The sequence below is a fragment of the Bos indicus x Bos taurus genome, chromosome 24 (assembly GCF_003369695.1).
Source record: "Bos indicus x Bos taurus breed Angus x Brahman F1 hybrid chromosome 24, Bos_hybrid_MaternalHap_v2.0, whole genome shotgun sequence".
NCBI classification, from domain to species: domain Eukaryota; kingdom Metazoa; phylum Chordata; class Mammalia; order Artiodactyla; family Bovidae; genus Bos; species Bos indicus x Bos taurus.
In genome coordinates this window covers 7,051,900-7,068,014 of record NC_040099.1, presented here as the reverse complement: position 1 = coordinate 7,068,014, position 16,115 = coordinate 7,051,900, and positions in this window count along the sequence as shown.

Here is a 16,115-nt window from a genome sequence, read left to right as displayed (position 1 = left end):
CACAACCAGTTTCAGTGTTGTGTTCATATTCCTTTTGCTTGACATTCACACAATAACAGTAGCATTGTCAAAAGAACAATCTGTTGGGGAAGATTTGACGTGTTTGCTGAGACACTGACCACAAGCTCTGTGCAAAAACAAAAATATGCGTCTGTGTCATTACCTGATGAAAGTCTCTCACACTCAGACCGTGACTTTTTCTTGGCTTTTTCATCATATCTCGTGAAAACGTTCACACTGAAGGCTAAATAAAAGCTTCTCTGTTTTGGTCCCTGTTTGTGAATCTATCTTATGTTTGAGAATTAATTCCTCAACTAGACTTCTGAATGTGAATATATTGCAGAGTTTAAACGCAACCACATGAGGTATTTCCATTTAAAATAGAGCTTTTAGTATGATTTATGATGAATATTTTACTTTTCCTTGTTTCTAAAGACCAAGGGTTTTGTCTGCAAGAACAAAGTGATACGGTGTAAATAGCTGGGAACTATTCTGTGGAAAGCCTGTTCCATCCAGTTTATACACACCTAGGCAGCATTTCCCTGGCTTTCCCCTGGGAAAATGTGAAATAGGATACCCTAGAAGATTTTAGACTAGTAATCCTAATATTTGGTGTTCCCCCAAATCCATTTGCAAGAAATGAGAAGAAAGTGCATCCCTCTAAGGGTTGTTGTTGTTCAGTCACTAAGCTGTGCCTGACTCGTTGTGACCCCATGGACTGTAGCACGCCAGGCTTCCCTGTCCTTCACCAACTCCCAAAGTTGGCTCAAACTCATGACCATCGAGTCAGTGATGCCATCCAGCCATCTCATCCTCTGTCACCCTGTTTTCCTCCTGCCTTCGGTCTTCCCCAGCATCAGGGTCTTTTCCAATGAGTCAGCTCTTCATGTCAGGTGACCTCAGTACTGGAGCTTCAGCTTCAGCATCCGTCCTTCCAATGAACATTCAGGGTTGATTTCCTCTAGGATTGACTGGTTTGATCTCCTTGCAGTTCAAGGGACTCTCAAGAGTCTTCTCCAGCACAATTTGAAAACACCTAAGGGTTAGAAGAGCAGAATTCTGGGGCCAATGTGATCTTGTCTCAGTAAGGCATGGAACTTCCTTGAATCTAAATTTTCCTCTTCTTTGAAGTGGATAAACGGATATGTACTCAACGTTCTCCCAAGCTGTGAAAATCAAAGATGATGTTAGATGAGGTGGTGCTTGAAAACAGCCATCTACAAAACTAACAAAAAGTTGAAACAGTCTAGAAAACAGGGTGAATTGTTTTATTAAATAAAATGAATATGTGTGTCCACTGTCCACAGGGGACCCCCACCCTCATCTCCAGGCTCCTGTCTGCAGTTTGCGTATTTCAGTCTGAGTTACCCCATCTCCACCCTTTCAGAAGTTGATGTTCTGGTGTTATCAGGAGTTATCATGGTTCACAAGATACAGCAGAGGAGCCTAAATTCAGAATGATCCAGGAGATGATTGGTCATCACTAACAATTGAAAATTTGTGGTTTTTACACTTGTGTTGGTTTTTACACTTGTGTGGCATCCTTCCTACAGTGAATGTTGTGTTATAACCAAGATCTAATGGTTGGATGGCATCACCAACTTAATGGACATGAGTCTGAGCAAATTCCAGGAGATGGTGAAGGATAGGGATGCCTGTCCATGGGGTCGCAGAGTCAGACACTACTGATAGACTGAACAAAAACAGCAATGGGCTTTGAAGGTGAGACTGAGGAATTCGTATGTCCCTCAGTCTACCCCACTGATGGAACTCTGTCAAACCTGTACATTGGAGCACAGCGCTGGTTTGAATGTGGATATTTATTCGCAGAGCATTTTAACATTAAGATAGGTGGATTTTTTGGTAGTTGTTTTGTTTCCCCTGCTCCTCTCAACAGACTCTTTCAGAGTTTTTTTCCTTTTCTTTGTTCAGTAAACAAGTATTTACCTGACAAAAGGAAATAGCTGGAGATGGACCTTCACAAAACCCCCGATGATGTTCCCCTGACGTGTGTCGTCCCAGTTTTATAAATTAGGCATCTGGTCATCTCGGCTTGGTCTCTGAGCAGTGCCAGCTGCCTTCTCTTTCTCTCACTGCAAAGATGCTTTGAAGCGGCTTCTGTATTGTGTTGGCAACATTAGCACAGGGAGAAGTGAAGGCTCTAATAGCTGGGAAGTTTACATGGCTTCACATAATTGACTATGGCAATATAAAATATTGCCTGCTCTGTTTTGTAGCAAAGTAGGTATTGCTTTCTTTTGGATTTGAAGGGAAGCAAAGGAAAGCAGTATTGCCTTTGCTATGAAGTTTCCCGGTTAAAAGCTGCAAATCAGAGTTGTAAAGCATGTCTTTCCTGGCTGCATACAATAAATTACCATCCCGTCCTCCTGTATGGACAATATGTTTCCAGCTTAATGAATCAGCTGCTTTGTATCTTCTCCAGCTCCTTAGTGTTGGGCAAATGGGTTCATCGAGAGGAACAGCTGAGAGGGACATCAGTTATCTTAGTGGATTTGCCTTCAAATAATTGTTGGGTGAAATAATGATGTAGATTTTTTTATTAGAAGTTGATAAAGTGTAAATATTTTCTGCTTTTTTCTTATTATAAATAAAAATTCAAAATAAATCATAAATAGCTAGAAGTCACTTAGTGTTGCCGTGGGAATTGTTAGTCCCAGGCTGAACCTACTCAGAGAGCTCTGATTTGAGGAAATAGATATTCAGTGAAAAAGGAAAAAAAAAACTCTTTGTTTCTGTTACAATTGCATTATTTGAAATCAAGGGGCAAGTTAGGTTTAATATTACTTTTACTTTGGGTGGTTTCAGGTTTATTTACTTGCTTGTATCTGATAGGCATTTAGGAAAACATGGGTGAGAGTATCAGAGTCTTTCTTTCGATATCCATCACTCTACCTTTAAAAATGAATGCGACAAGATACTCTTAAATAACAGAGCCATTATGGGAACTCCTCTGGGAAGCTCTTAAGAATTCAGACCCCGTTCAGACAATCTTCGCAAGACAAAACCACTGTGGAGCACTTTGGAAACTGGTGTCAAGGCAAGATAAACATTTCCCTATATTTATATGTTAAACCAAGAATTGCAAAATCAATTTCATGCTAAGGCAGGGGATAAATACCATACCAATGGCTTCAAAAGGAAAGAACAGTAAAGAAACTACATTCCAGGTATTTTAGAGGTAATAGAAATAACTGTCTAAAAAGAAGCATAAAGTATTTATTGAGGAATACAGTGTACTCTCTGGGATTACACCCGGCTGGTGACAGTGATGAAGTGTTCTCAGGCTGCGTAGAGATGCTGCGGTTTTCATGGGCAAGATATTGATTACATGATGAATCCCAATAGTTTGTTTCCTGCAGTTGCCTACAACCTGGGGAGAAGTGAAAATAATGCACACGTGTCTGCAGGCTACATTGCATGCAAAGTGGAGCAGGTGATGAGCTAAATGAATGATGAGTTTCTTTCTCCCATTCATAAATATGAGAATTGCATAATGAACTAATCTGTTTGAAACCAGGAAGTCTATCTGTAGTGCACAATTATTAAAAATGCCAATGAAATATTCAAATTTTAAGTTCAACTTGAAGACTTTCTCTTTTGGTTTTCATTTAAAGCCTCAATGTGCCTTGCTACCCATTAGGATCATTTTTTCCCCAGTGGCAGCATTTAAATGTGTAAGATAAGGGCCATTAAATGAATCAGGGAATAGTTGGGGAAAAATTTGGAATAATTGGATGGTATTTATAGTTTCAAAGCTCTGGTGTAGGTGGCTGCTATACAGATTGTATTGTTATCAACACCTTTTATTTTCTTTATTGTTTCAGTTCAGTTGCTCAGTCATGTTCAACTCTTTGTGACCCCATGGACTGCAACATGCCAGGCTTCCCTGTCCATCACCAATTCCCAGATTTCTCAAACTCATGTCCATCGCATTGGTGATGCCATCAAACCATCTCATCCTCTGTTGTCCCCTTCTCCTCCTGCCTTCAATCTTTCCCAGCATCAGGGTCTTTTCTAATGAGTCAGTTCTTTGCATCAGGTGGCCTCAGTATTAGAGCTTCAGCTTCAGCATCAGTCCTTCCAATGAATATTCAGGACTGATTTCCTTTAGGATGGACTGGTTGGATCTCCTTGCAGTCCAAGGGACTCTCAAGAGTCTTTTCCAACACCACACAGTTCAAAAGCAATTCTTTGACACTCAACTTTCTTTATAGTCCAACTCTGACATCCATACATGACTGCTGGAAAAACCATAGCTTTGACTAGACTGACCTTTGTTGGCAAAGTAATTTCTCTGCTTTTTAATATGTTGTCTAGGTTTGTCACAGCTTTCCTTCCAAGGAGCAAGCATCTTTTAATTTCATGGCTGCAGTCACCATCTGCAGTGATTTTCAAGCTCAAGAAAATAAAGTTTCTCATTGTTTCCATTGTTTCTCCATTTTTTTGCCATGAAGTGATGGGACCAGATACCATGATCTTCGTTTTTTGAATGTTGAGTTTTAAGCCTACTTTTTCACTCTCCTCTTTCACTTTCATCAAGAGGCTTTTTAGTTCCTCTTCACTTTCTGCCATAAGGGTGGTGTCCTCTGCATATCAGAGGTTATTGATATTTCTCCCAGCAATCTTGATTCCAGCTTGTGCTTCTTCCAGCCCAGTGTTTCTCATGATGTACTCTGCATAAAAGTTAAATAAGCAGGGTGACAATATATAGCCTTGATGTGCTCCTTCTCCAATTTGGAACCAGTCTGTTGTTCCATGCCCAGTTCTAACTGTTGCTTCTTGACCTACTTACAGATTTCTCAGGTGGCAGGTAAAGTGGTCTGGTATTCCTGTCTCTTGAAGAATTTTCCACAGTTTGTTGTGATCTACACAGTCAATGTTTTTTAACGTAGTCAATAAAGCAGAAATAGATGTTTTTCTGGAGCTCTCTTGCTTTTTCGATGATCCAATGGATGTTGGCAATTTGATCTCTGGTTCCTCTGCCTTTTCTAAAACCAGCCTGAACATCTTTATTATTTAACATCAGGCTCTAACTTTGACTATAGTTATTCCTAAATAAGAAACACATGAAAAGGGACATGAATCACAGAATCAGGAACAGGATGACTGGATGTAAATGAAGGCTTGAGTGTGAGAGAAGGAGAGTTAAGACAGTTAGAAGTGGCTGAACCCCATAAAAAGGAACGAATTTGAGTTTGTTGAACTGAAGTGGATGAACTTAGAGTTTGTTATGCAGAGTGAAGTAAGTCAAAGAGAAAAATATCATATATTAATGCATATAAATGGAATCCATAGAAAGACTCCTGATGAACCTATTTGCAGGGCAGAAATAGAGACATAGATGTGGGGAACAGACTTATAGCCACAGTGAGCGAAGGAGAGGTTATGATGAACTGTGACAGCAGCATTTCCTGGAATTGAACCTGGGATTTCCCGGGATTGAACCTGGATCTCCTGCATTTTGCAGGCAGATTTCTGTCCCAACTGAGCCAGCAGGGACGCCCTCAAGAGGGAGGGGACATGTGTCTACCTGTGGCTGATTCACTTTGTAGTGTGGGAGAAACCAACACAACAATGTAAACAATTATCCTCCAAGTAAAAATAAACTTTAAAAGAGTGGATGACGCCGTTGTCATACCCACATTCATCCAGTCTGCTGTGTCCCACATGCTTGAATGTTCACCATAGGCCCACTGACCGCTGTCTCGAGCACTTCACATCCTCACAGGAGGATGTCCTGTTTCTGTGAGTTTTCTTCAGTGTTTGTGGAAAAAAATGGAGTCAAGTGCCAAAGGGAGCATCAAAGTTGAGTCCAGAAGTCACAGGAACCCAGCAGAAACTTCTGTGTGATACTGTTGTCTCCTGTAGAAGCTTCTCCCTAATGGATGAAGGTGAAGCACAGTTCGGAAGTGAAAGAGTTTATGGTTAACGGGCTTTGGCTGGGATTGCAGGTCACTTGTCTCCTTGCATTCCCTTATGTAAGAATATCTTTATGTGAAAATCCAACTCTTTGCAACCCCATGGATTATGCAATCCATGGAATTCTCTAGGCCACTAGAGTGGGTAGCCATTCCCTTTTCTAGGGGATCTTCCCAACCCAGGGATCGAACCTGCATCTCTTCCTTTGTAGACAGATTCTTTACGACTGAGCCACGAGGAAGCCCAGTGTACTGCATACTTGCAAGTATATCATACAGCAGATGGAGCAATGTCAATACTTTTAAGAATAAAAGTAATATGACCCTTTTTTGTGTGTGTGCAATTTGCCACCTAAGAATCGTAGAGTGCCATAGAAAGCATAACTTATTTAATAATGAAGCCAGCCTAAAATTTATAGAATTGAAGTCATCAGATACATTTAAGGTGTTTCAAATTGAACTATCATACTTATCACAGAGGAAAATATCAGAGAAAGGATAATGTTTATTAAAAACATTTTTTTGGCGACACTGTGCAGCCAGCAGGATCTTAGTCCCCCAACCACAGATTGAACCCATGCCCTCGCCTCAGCAGTGAAAGCGTGGTGTCCTAACCACTTGACTGCTAGGAAAGTCAGTCCCTAAAAACATTTTTATTTATAAAACTTCTGAACATCTATAAAATTAGAGGTGACATTATGGCAAACCACTCAGTCCCATCACTCAGCTTCAGTGATTGTCAACATGTGATCGGTCTCGTTTCATTTTAATTCTCAAATACTTTCTCCCATCAGGGAATTATTTTGAGGAAAATGTCAGATAGGATAGCAGTTCTTTCATAAATGCTTCAGTGTGCATCTCTTCCCAGGTGACTCAGTGGTAAAGAATCTGCTTGCCGATGCAGGAGATGTGGGTTTGATCTCTGAATCGAGGAAGATTCCCTGGAGAAGGAAATGGCAACCCACTCCAGTATTCTTGCCTGGAGAATCCCATGGACAGAGGAGCCTGGCAGGCTACAGTCCACGGGGTTGCAAAGGCTCAGACACGACTGAGTGACTGAGCACACACACACATGCATCTCTAAAAAAAAGTTCTTCTAAAACGTGGAACTACTATTATTACAACTGAAACTTAGCAATGATTTTCCTAATGTTATGAAACAGTTCATCAGACTTCCCCCAATTATTTTATGCATTTCTTTTTGTTTGTTTAAATCAGGAGCAAGTAAGTTCACATGTACAAGAGTCCATGTTCTTTTAAAACAAAAATTCTTAAAAAAAGGAATGTGTCTTTTGAGCCTAGCAATTCACTTGTAGGGATTCTTCTGACGGTTCACCTTATCTGGATCGATCTGGTATCTTCCTTAAAAACGTAATCCTCCTCTTAGATATTTTCCTCTGAAGACTCCTTCAGAACGAGAAACCTTTAGAGGCACTTTCTTTCGCGAGTCCTACAAAGGAAATGAAACTCTAAAGCAAATGGTGACCCAAGAGTCCAATGACATTTAATCTGAGCACTTAATGTTGATGTGGTGGCCACAACTACCATGAATCTAAAGTGTGTTCTTTTATCTATTTTATCTTGTCAAAAATTTCATGACTTTGACCTTTTCTTCTCCCACAACCTATACATATATAGTAGGATTTTAAAAGTATTTTTGGCAATCAAGATTTTCTTCTGATCCTTGTGTGAAAAAAGAAACACTTATGATCTTGAAAAAAGCATATGTTAACATCCTTTGAGTTCTTTAGATCAGCTAAAAGATGAATTTGCCATTTTAAGAAGATAATATTGCAAAGATCTGTCTTCAAAGTGAACCCATGCTGGAATACATTTTTATCTTAGGAAATTTATATATTTTTTAAAGGAAATAGCAACCAAATTTGGAAACCAGTGTGTGTACCCAATGGATCAGGTTTTTCAAAGAACCGTGTCTCAAAAAATAGAGCTTTTGATTTCTTAAAATGATCTCTGAAGTCCCATCCTAAAATACATAAATCAACAAATTGAATTTTAATGGAAAATCAAGGGTGTTTTTCAAAAGACAGTTGAATGCAGCTTTGAAAAATGCGAAGACAGAGAATTATCAGCTTGTTATAACGGCATTGACTTGACACTAGAGTTTTTATGTTTAAGTAAGAAAGGATATGACATCAAGGACAAATGAGGAAAACAGCTTGTTTAAAAACATAAGTGGCACAGCCTACCTTCCCCCCACCCCCACCTGTGGACTTTCTCATCAGCTCGTTGAACCACCTGCTGGAGCACCAGCTACCAGAATCATAATCACACATTCTGCATCCAGCTCATTTCAGCGTAGCTGTGCATTCGTGCTCAGTCGCTTCAGTCATGTCCGACTCTGTGTGACCCTGTGGACTATAGTCCTCCAGGCTTCTCTGTCCATGGGATTCTCCGGGCAAGAACGCTGCAGCGGATTGCCATGCCCTCCTCTGGGGGATCTTCTCAACCCAGGGATCAAACCCATGTCTCCTGTGTCTCCTACATTGCAGGTGGATTCTTTACCGCTGAGCCACCGGGGAAGCTAGTTGCCTCTAATAAAATAGAAGATGAGGTCAGCATGTTGTAGAGTGCATTCAGTAAAATGTTCTAGAATTCCTCCCATCACTTTGTAATGTAGTGTTCAAAATATAAACACACATGGACATCATGTACATCAGATCTCTGCAGAGTAATGCTGTGAGACTGTTATTTTATTGTTCCCATGTCCACGGGGAGGACCTGAGATGGTGGGGCTGGACGGGAGGCTCGTGTTGCAGTTGACAGCAGGATATTCCTCAGGTTTGGATATTAGCTACGAGTCACATGTGTGTTCCACCTCACTGTGCTGCAAATTTATAGGAAAATGGACAAATTGAAAAAGTACAATTTCAGACCATGCAGCTTCCCTTGGTGTGGGAGACATGGAATGAATCAGTCAACAGGCAGGAGAAAATTGAGAGTAATTGCTGAAGTGTCAGACAGTGAAAATGGTACACCTCTTTTGGGGCATGATAAGGGCTTTACATTTATGTTTGTTCCTCTATATCTCACTCTCCTGTGTCTTCTTTCTGTGGGGAAGAAAGGTTATCACTGTGGCTGTTTGCTAAGTTTTTCTACATCAAATAATTACAAAGAATATACAGTCATTGAGAAAGGATGTCGTTTTCTAGGTAAGGCTATGCCAAGATATCATAATGAATAAAGGACATTATTTAATCTTAAATTTAGATGAATATAGATAACTGAGTAACATGTCATGTATTATTATGCCTTAATTCTGAGTGTGTTTGTATTTCATTCACTATCATTGGAGATATTTAGGTCCTGTGTATACAGAAAGGATAAAGAAGAAACAGTACCTATCTTTAATTTTCTTCTTTTTTACTTTTGGTCACATGCCACAGCATGTGGGGTCTAATTCCCTGACCAGGGATTGAAGCTGCACCCCCTGCTTTGGAAGGTAGAGTCTTAACCACTGAACTGCCAGGGAAGTTTCTACCTGTCTTTTTAAAAAACCTACCACCTACTTCTTGAGTCATTGGCTTGGTTTCATCCACATTATGGCCTGGAATTTTTACTTTCTTGTTCCCAGTGTAGTTTAGCTTAGGGATTGTGGTTTGCTTAAAGTATACTTACTTTTCTAAGCATACTTACTTTTCAAAAAATTTCCTGAGTTTGGGGTGCTATGGAGTAGGGATTTCATTTAATAAATTGAGAACTTCTCTGATGGTCCAGCGGTTAAGACTTGTCCTTCCACTGCAGGAGGCACGGGTTCGATCCCTGGTCAGGGAAATTCTGCATGCCACGTGGTACGGACCAAAGGAAAGATGAAGTTGGACCCATCTGGGATTCTTATGCTTGTTATTGAAATAAAATATCTTTAAAACAAACTTACGGTTGCTGGAGGGAAGGGATAGTTAGGGACCTTGGGAAGGTCATACATACACTGCTAGATTTAAAGTGGAAAATCAACAAGGACCTCCTGTAGAGCCCAGGGAACTCTGCTCAATGTTATGTGCCAGCCTGAATGGGAGGGGAGATTGGGGGAGAATGGATACATGTATATGTATGGCAGAGTCCCTTCACTCTTCACCTGAAACTGCCACAACGCTGTGAGTCGGCTATACCCCAGTACAAAACAAACAGTTTAAAGTGTGGAAAAAAGACAGTATCCTTATATTCTTGCTTCAGTAACATTTGATGTTGCTTGATGCAAATTAAAAAATTTAAGATTGTGTGTGAAAGCTTTTCATCCTTGGAATAATCATAGTGGAAGTGTCAACCCCTCAGTAGGGTCTTCTGCAGAAATTTCGCTCTGCTGGTTTTCTAGCCCCATTTTTTTTTCTAGGAATTACTCTGTTTGGAGCTCCCTGTACTGTGTAGGGTCAGTGTATGAGTTTGCCTTCTTGCTTGATCTGGGGTATTCTTGTGGGTTCTGCTGGTCTGATTGGCCACCGGAGGTGTGGTAACCCCATAAAGATTTCATGCTAAAGAATAGGGTTGAACTCAGTGAATTCTGTGATTACACATTCAATTTACACATTTTTGAGATGAGGCCTTCTTCCATTTTTAGCCATAATTTATTTCGTTTCAACAAATGGCTACTTCAGTTAGTCTGAAACTTAAAAAGAACACATTTGAAATGCTTTTTCATTTACACTGCTGTGTACTCATCTTTTTTGGAATGTACTTACAGTACTGAAACTACTATTATTTAGGTTCTTTTCTACTAAAGTTTTTTCTGCATCTTACTCCTTTTTGTTTTTCACTCGTTTCATGAATATGAATCATTCAATATGAATCATTTATTATTTTTAATTTCTTCTATAAACATTTAGCTAATTTCGGCTGAATGCCGAAGAACTTCTGAACTGTGGTATTGGAGAAGACTCTTGAGAGTCCCTTGGACTGCAAGGAGATCCAACCAGTCCATTCTGAAGGAGATCAGCCCTGGGATTTCTTTGGAAGGAATGATGCTAAAGCTGAAACTCCAGTACTTTGGCCACCTCATGCGAAGAGTTGACTCATTGGAAAAGACTCTGATGCTGGGAGGGATTAGGGGCAGGAGGAGAAGGGGATGACAGAGGATGAGATGGCTGGATGGCATCACTGACTTTATGGACGTGAGTCTGGGTGAACTCCGGGAGTTGTTGATGGACAGGGAGGCCTGGCGTGCTGCGATTCATGGGGTCGCAAAGAGTCGGACACGACTGAGCGACTGATCTGATCTGATTCCTATTATACCTTCTTTAAAGAAATATAGATATTTGACTTCTTTACTCTTAATTTCTCCCTCTACATTTTTAAAGCTTTCCATTTTCTTATTTTAAAGGTATTTGCATCCTTCATAGTTCTTGATTCTCTTTATATTTTACACCTAGCTTTTAGAATTTTTCATTCATGTTCTTTTTAGTTTATTTTTTAATACTTCTGTTTCATTTTACTTGTTTTGAACAACTCCTTCTCTTTTCTTAAATAAAGTTACATTTTAAAGATATTGACAGTAAAGTAGTGGGACTGTAGAGGGTCTCGTGAGGGTCCACATCGTGGTGGGAGGTGGCTGGGGCTGTCCCCTACTTTGTCTGTCCCCAGAGCTCTTCCTCCAATTCTTTTGTATAGATTTTCACTCTTTTCTGATATAAATGTTCCAGATATTTCTTTGGGATGCCCAGACTGATAGGATAGTCACCCTGTTTAGACTATCGGTGATATTTATAAAGTGAAGGTGCATGTGAACTTATAGTACAGTGTTGTTTGAATTTGCACAGGATTCCATTTGTAGCCAAAAATATGTTGAAAAGCTATGTGTTATGACAAAAATAAACAGCAGTTGCAGCAGCGGGAGGTGAAAATAAACAAGACCTAAACTTGTAGATGTTGGGCTTCCCTGGTGGCTCAGTGGTAGAGTATCCACCTGCCAATGCAGGAGATGCTGGTTCCATCCTTGGGTCGGGAAGATTCCCCTGGAGAAGAAAATGGCAACCCACTCCGGTATTCTTGCCTGGGAAATCCCAGGGACAGAGGAGCCTGGTAGGTTACAGTCCAAGCAGTCTCAAAGAATCAGACATAACTTAGTGACTGAACAACAACAAAACTTGGAGACAGGGTAAATCTTGCTTGCAAGGACTCAGTTGATTTAGAAAGCTGACAAGAGACACTGGTTTCTTGATAAATATGCCTGGGACCTGAGGAATGTAACCCGGTCTGTCCCTGAGGAGCAGTAGTTCAGGATTCACGAATTCCATGTCAGAGGTGATTTTATGAATCATAATAACCATGGATGAGAAGAAGGGGCTGTGCATTCTGAACAGATGTGATCCTGAAGGGTGTGTGCAAGGTTTCTAGCCATACTTCTGCAGTGGCTGGTCTCTCCTGAGCCTGCCCTAGTTTCATCCACTTGCTTTTTCAGCCTGTCTTAAAAAGTTTCATCCTGTCTTAAAAAGTTTCATCCTGTGGTTCTGGTTTTCCTCGGTTACCTCCTGGAGTTAGGCAGGACCAACCAGACCTCGCCAGGTCTGGAGTGATGCCTGGTGGAGACTTTCAGCCATGCCTCTATGGGATGGGCCCATCAGGGGAGCGATCCAGGACTGTTACATTGATTGAAAATGAAAGTGTTAGTCACTCAGTCCTACTCTTTGTGACCCCATGGACTATAGCTTGCCAGAGTCCTCTGTCCGTGGAATTCTCCAGGCAAGAATCCTGGAAGGGGTAGCTGTTTCCTTCTCCAGGGGACTTTCCTGACCCAGGGACTGAACCCGGGTGTCTTGAATTGCAGGCAGATTCTTTACCATCTGAGCCACCAGGGAAGCCCCATTACGTTGACTAAAAAAACAAAACAAAAGCAAAAACCTAAGAAGAAAGGATATTCCTTTCATTAATAGAGTTGTGACCTTGGTCTTTCTGATAAATCCAGGAAACAGGCCAAAGTGTTGCTCTGTCCCACTAGTCTGTCTGGAGTAAACCAGGGAAGCCGTTTGGGAAGATGAAAAGTCCCCAGTCAGGTCACAGCACATTTCCGGTGTCAAGATTTGTCCTTTTTAGTGGACCCGACCGTTCCTTTGATTCCTCTTTTCCTGTTCACCGGACATGGAGGACTCAGTGAAGGGGGAACAAGGCCCGTGGTTGAGCTCCCCTGCCAACTGTCGTCCTTGCTGACTGCGGTCCCTGCGAGGGCTCAGACAGCAGCCCTGCCCCTGCCTTTCTGGGCACCGCATCCTTCAAAGTCCCCAGTTCCCTCAGTGACCCACCTTGTGGGGCCCGGGGCTTCTCCTCTGCTTCAATCGCCCTGACTCCTGTTCAGTGGGATGTCCTAGTTTAGGAGTCGCCGAGACCTCCTGCCTTAACGTGTGCAACACACAATCTCTTATTAGACAGAAGGTGAGCCCGGCCCCTAGGATGTAGATTGAATGACTGACAGCACTCTGAACAAGGCCAGCTGTGGTGTTCTCTAATGTATGATGGATTTTCCAGAGTGAGTTTCAGTGGTTGCGACTGTTTCCGAAAATATAGCTAGTGTTTTCCCCAAAGGAAGGGAAACTCAGAGAACTAGATGAAGCAAAACCAAGCCTTTGATTTAGTGTAGTAAAGGTTTTAGACCAAGGTCTTCCTGTCTCTATCATTAGGGAAATTTGCAGGAAGAGCTGTTGTTAGTTCTTCTGTTGTTATTCAGTCACTAAGTCATGTCCAACTCTTTGCGACCCCATGGACTGCAGCACTCCAGGCTTCCCTGTCCTTCACTGTCTCCCAGAGTTTGCTTGAACTCATGTCTATTGAGTCAGTGATGTTACTAACCATCTCATCCTATGCTGCTGCCTCTCCATTTGCCTTCTATCTTTCCCAGCATCGGGGTCTTTTCCAATGAGTTGGCTCTTTGCATCAGGTGGCCAAAGGATCGGAGCTTCAGCTTTAGCATCAGTCCTTCCAATGAATATTCAGGACTGATCTCCTTTAGGATGGACTGGTTTGATCTCCTCGCTGACCAAGGGACTCTCAAGGATCTTTTCCAGCACCACAGTGGGATTAACATGTTCTTCAATGCTCAGATTTCTTTATGGTCCAATTCTCACATTCATACATGACTGCTGGAAAACCACAGCTTTGACTAAGAACTTTGTTGGCAAAGTGATGTCTCTGCTTTTTTAAATTCTACTCTCTGTCAAATACCCAGATCCTGGCTCTCTCCATAAATAACTATTTCTTCTCATCTTCGTAGAGTTCCCTGAGGGCTGGTCATAATCTTTCTCAATATTTAAATTATTCCTGATGCTGTAGATATCTGGACACATTTGGATAATCTTTTAAACACTATTTATTCATTATAGAGCAATTTATTAAGATATCAGAGCACTTGAATTGGCTGTGGGATTAATAATGCTTCACTTGTAATTTTTGAGTAAGTAGAACACTACTTCCCCAAGGGCAACTCCAGAATGCAAATACCAGTGGTAGATTTTTATTCCTGGGGCAGACTTCTTATTTTGGCTATTTCTTGGCTCTCACATATATCTGGAGGGGAGCAGTGGAAAGCCTTTAGTTGGTCATCAGGTATTTTTGCTGTTTTGTATTTAAATCATAAAAAGAAATGAGACTCTTTCCTATTTAAAAATGACTCCCAGAGGTTGAAGCACTAGAAATCCTTATGGATGTGTTTGTCCTCTGTAATCTTATTGATTATCAGCTTGCAGAAACCTTGAAAATGACCAGTTCTCTAACACACCAAAGTATCGGAAATATATATTTATACTAGATGGAAAAAATGAATGATGAAATTATTTTAAAAGTATTTCACCAATTTGACTTTTCAGTTTAATTTGAAGGGTGTCATTAGAGAAAGATGAAGTATAATTTTCAGATTCACTGAAAAGCTTTAAGAAATTAGATGAACGGTAGGAAAAACCATCAATTAAGCTAGAACTTACAAAATTGTTTTGGTAACTGTCAGAAAAGTTCCCATCTGAGGTTCTATTTTTCTGATAATAATTGCCAAGGAAACTGAAAATTGCATTACAAAAATTGCTTCTTGTTCTTATACTTGTCTTGCTGCTGCTGCTGCTGCTAAGTCACTTCAGTCGTGTCCGACTCTGTGTGACCCCATAGACGGCAGCCCACTAGGCTCCCCCGTCCCTGGGATTCTCCAGGCAAGAACACTGGAGTGGGTTGCCATTTCCTTCTCCAATGCATGAAAGTGAAAAGTGAAAGTGAAGTTGCTCAGTCGTGTCTGACTCTCAGCGACCCCATGGACTGCAGCCTTCCAGGCTCCTCCATCCATGGGATTTTCCAGGCAAGAATACTTGCCTTAAAAAGAGTCAAATTGTATAGTCAATTGTTTCACAATTGCAACAGCACTTTCATGTGCCTCTCTGATACTCTATCTTGTGAAATTAAAGATTTAAAAAGGAAAATGAGTTGAAAGACTCTACTGTAAGGTCATAGCACTAATAGGAGTTCCAACAGGATAGCTGGTTATTCTCCAAATTTATACACATGTGTGACAAGAGGCACTCTACTGTCGAGTTATGCAATCTGTTTTAGTATTGATTTCTTACATTTTATTTTATGCTTTCGATAAAACCAATTTTCGAGCATGCTGCTAAAGCATATTGGTTTCTTCAGATCTGCAGTGAGGACAAAGGTCAGATATCTTCTGTGTGTGGGTGTGTGAGTGAGCATTTGTATGAAATAATTTATTTATATATCAGTTTTCATAAAATTTGTGTGAATTTTAGAGATGTCTGAGATATAGCTTGAAAATGAAGTCACTGGACAGCCCTTCTCTGGATGATAAATTTAGCAGTGAAATGTAGCGTGGAATGAAAGTCTTACTAATGGAGTTTAGTAAGTAGTGAAAACAAATAGAGTTTACTTCGAAGTGTGTGAGAGATTCTGCAGTGTTCAGCCATCTATCATTGTTTCATTGGCTGGCAAATAATATATGGATGAAACCTGGGGAGCTTACTAATGACTCTGGGTTGTTAATTCCTCTTACAGATCCCTTATGCTAACATCACATCAACCATCAGAGTGATCAGATGCTCCTCTGATCTGGTTACACTCCCTTCTATTTATGTAACCTTATTTAGTTTCTTTTTTTTTTTCATTTTAAAGGGATTTCATTATTGTGTTATTATTCATGCTAACAGAGTAATAAAAGTATACTGAATTTTATAATGCTTGAGA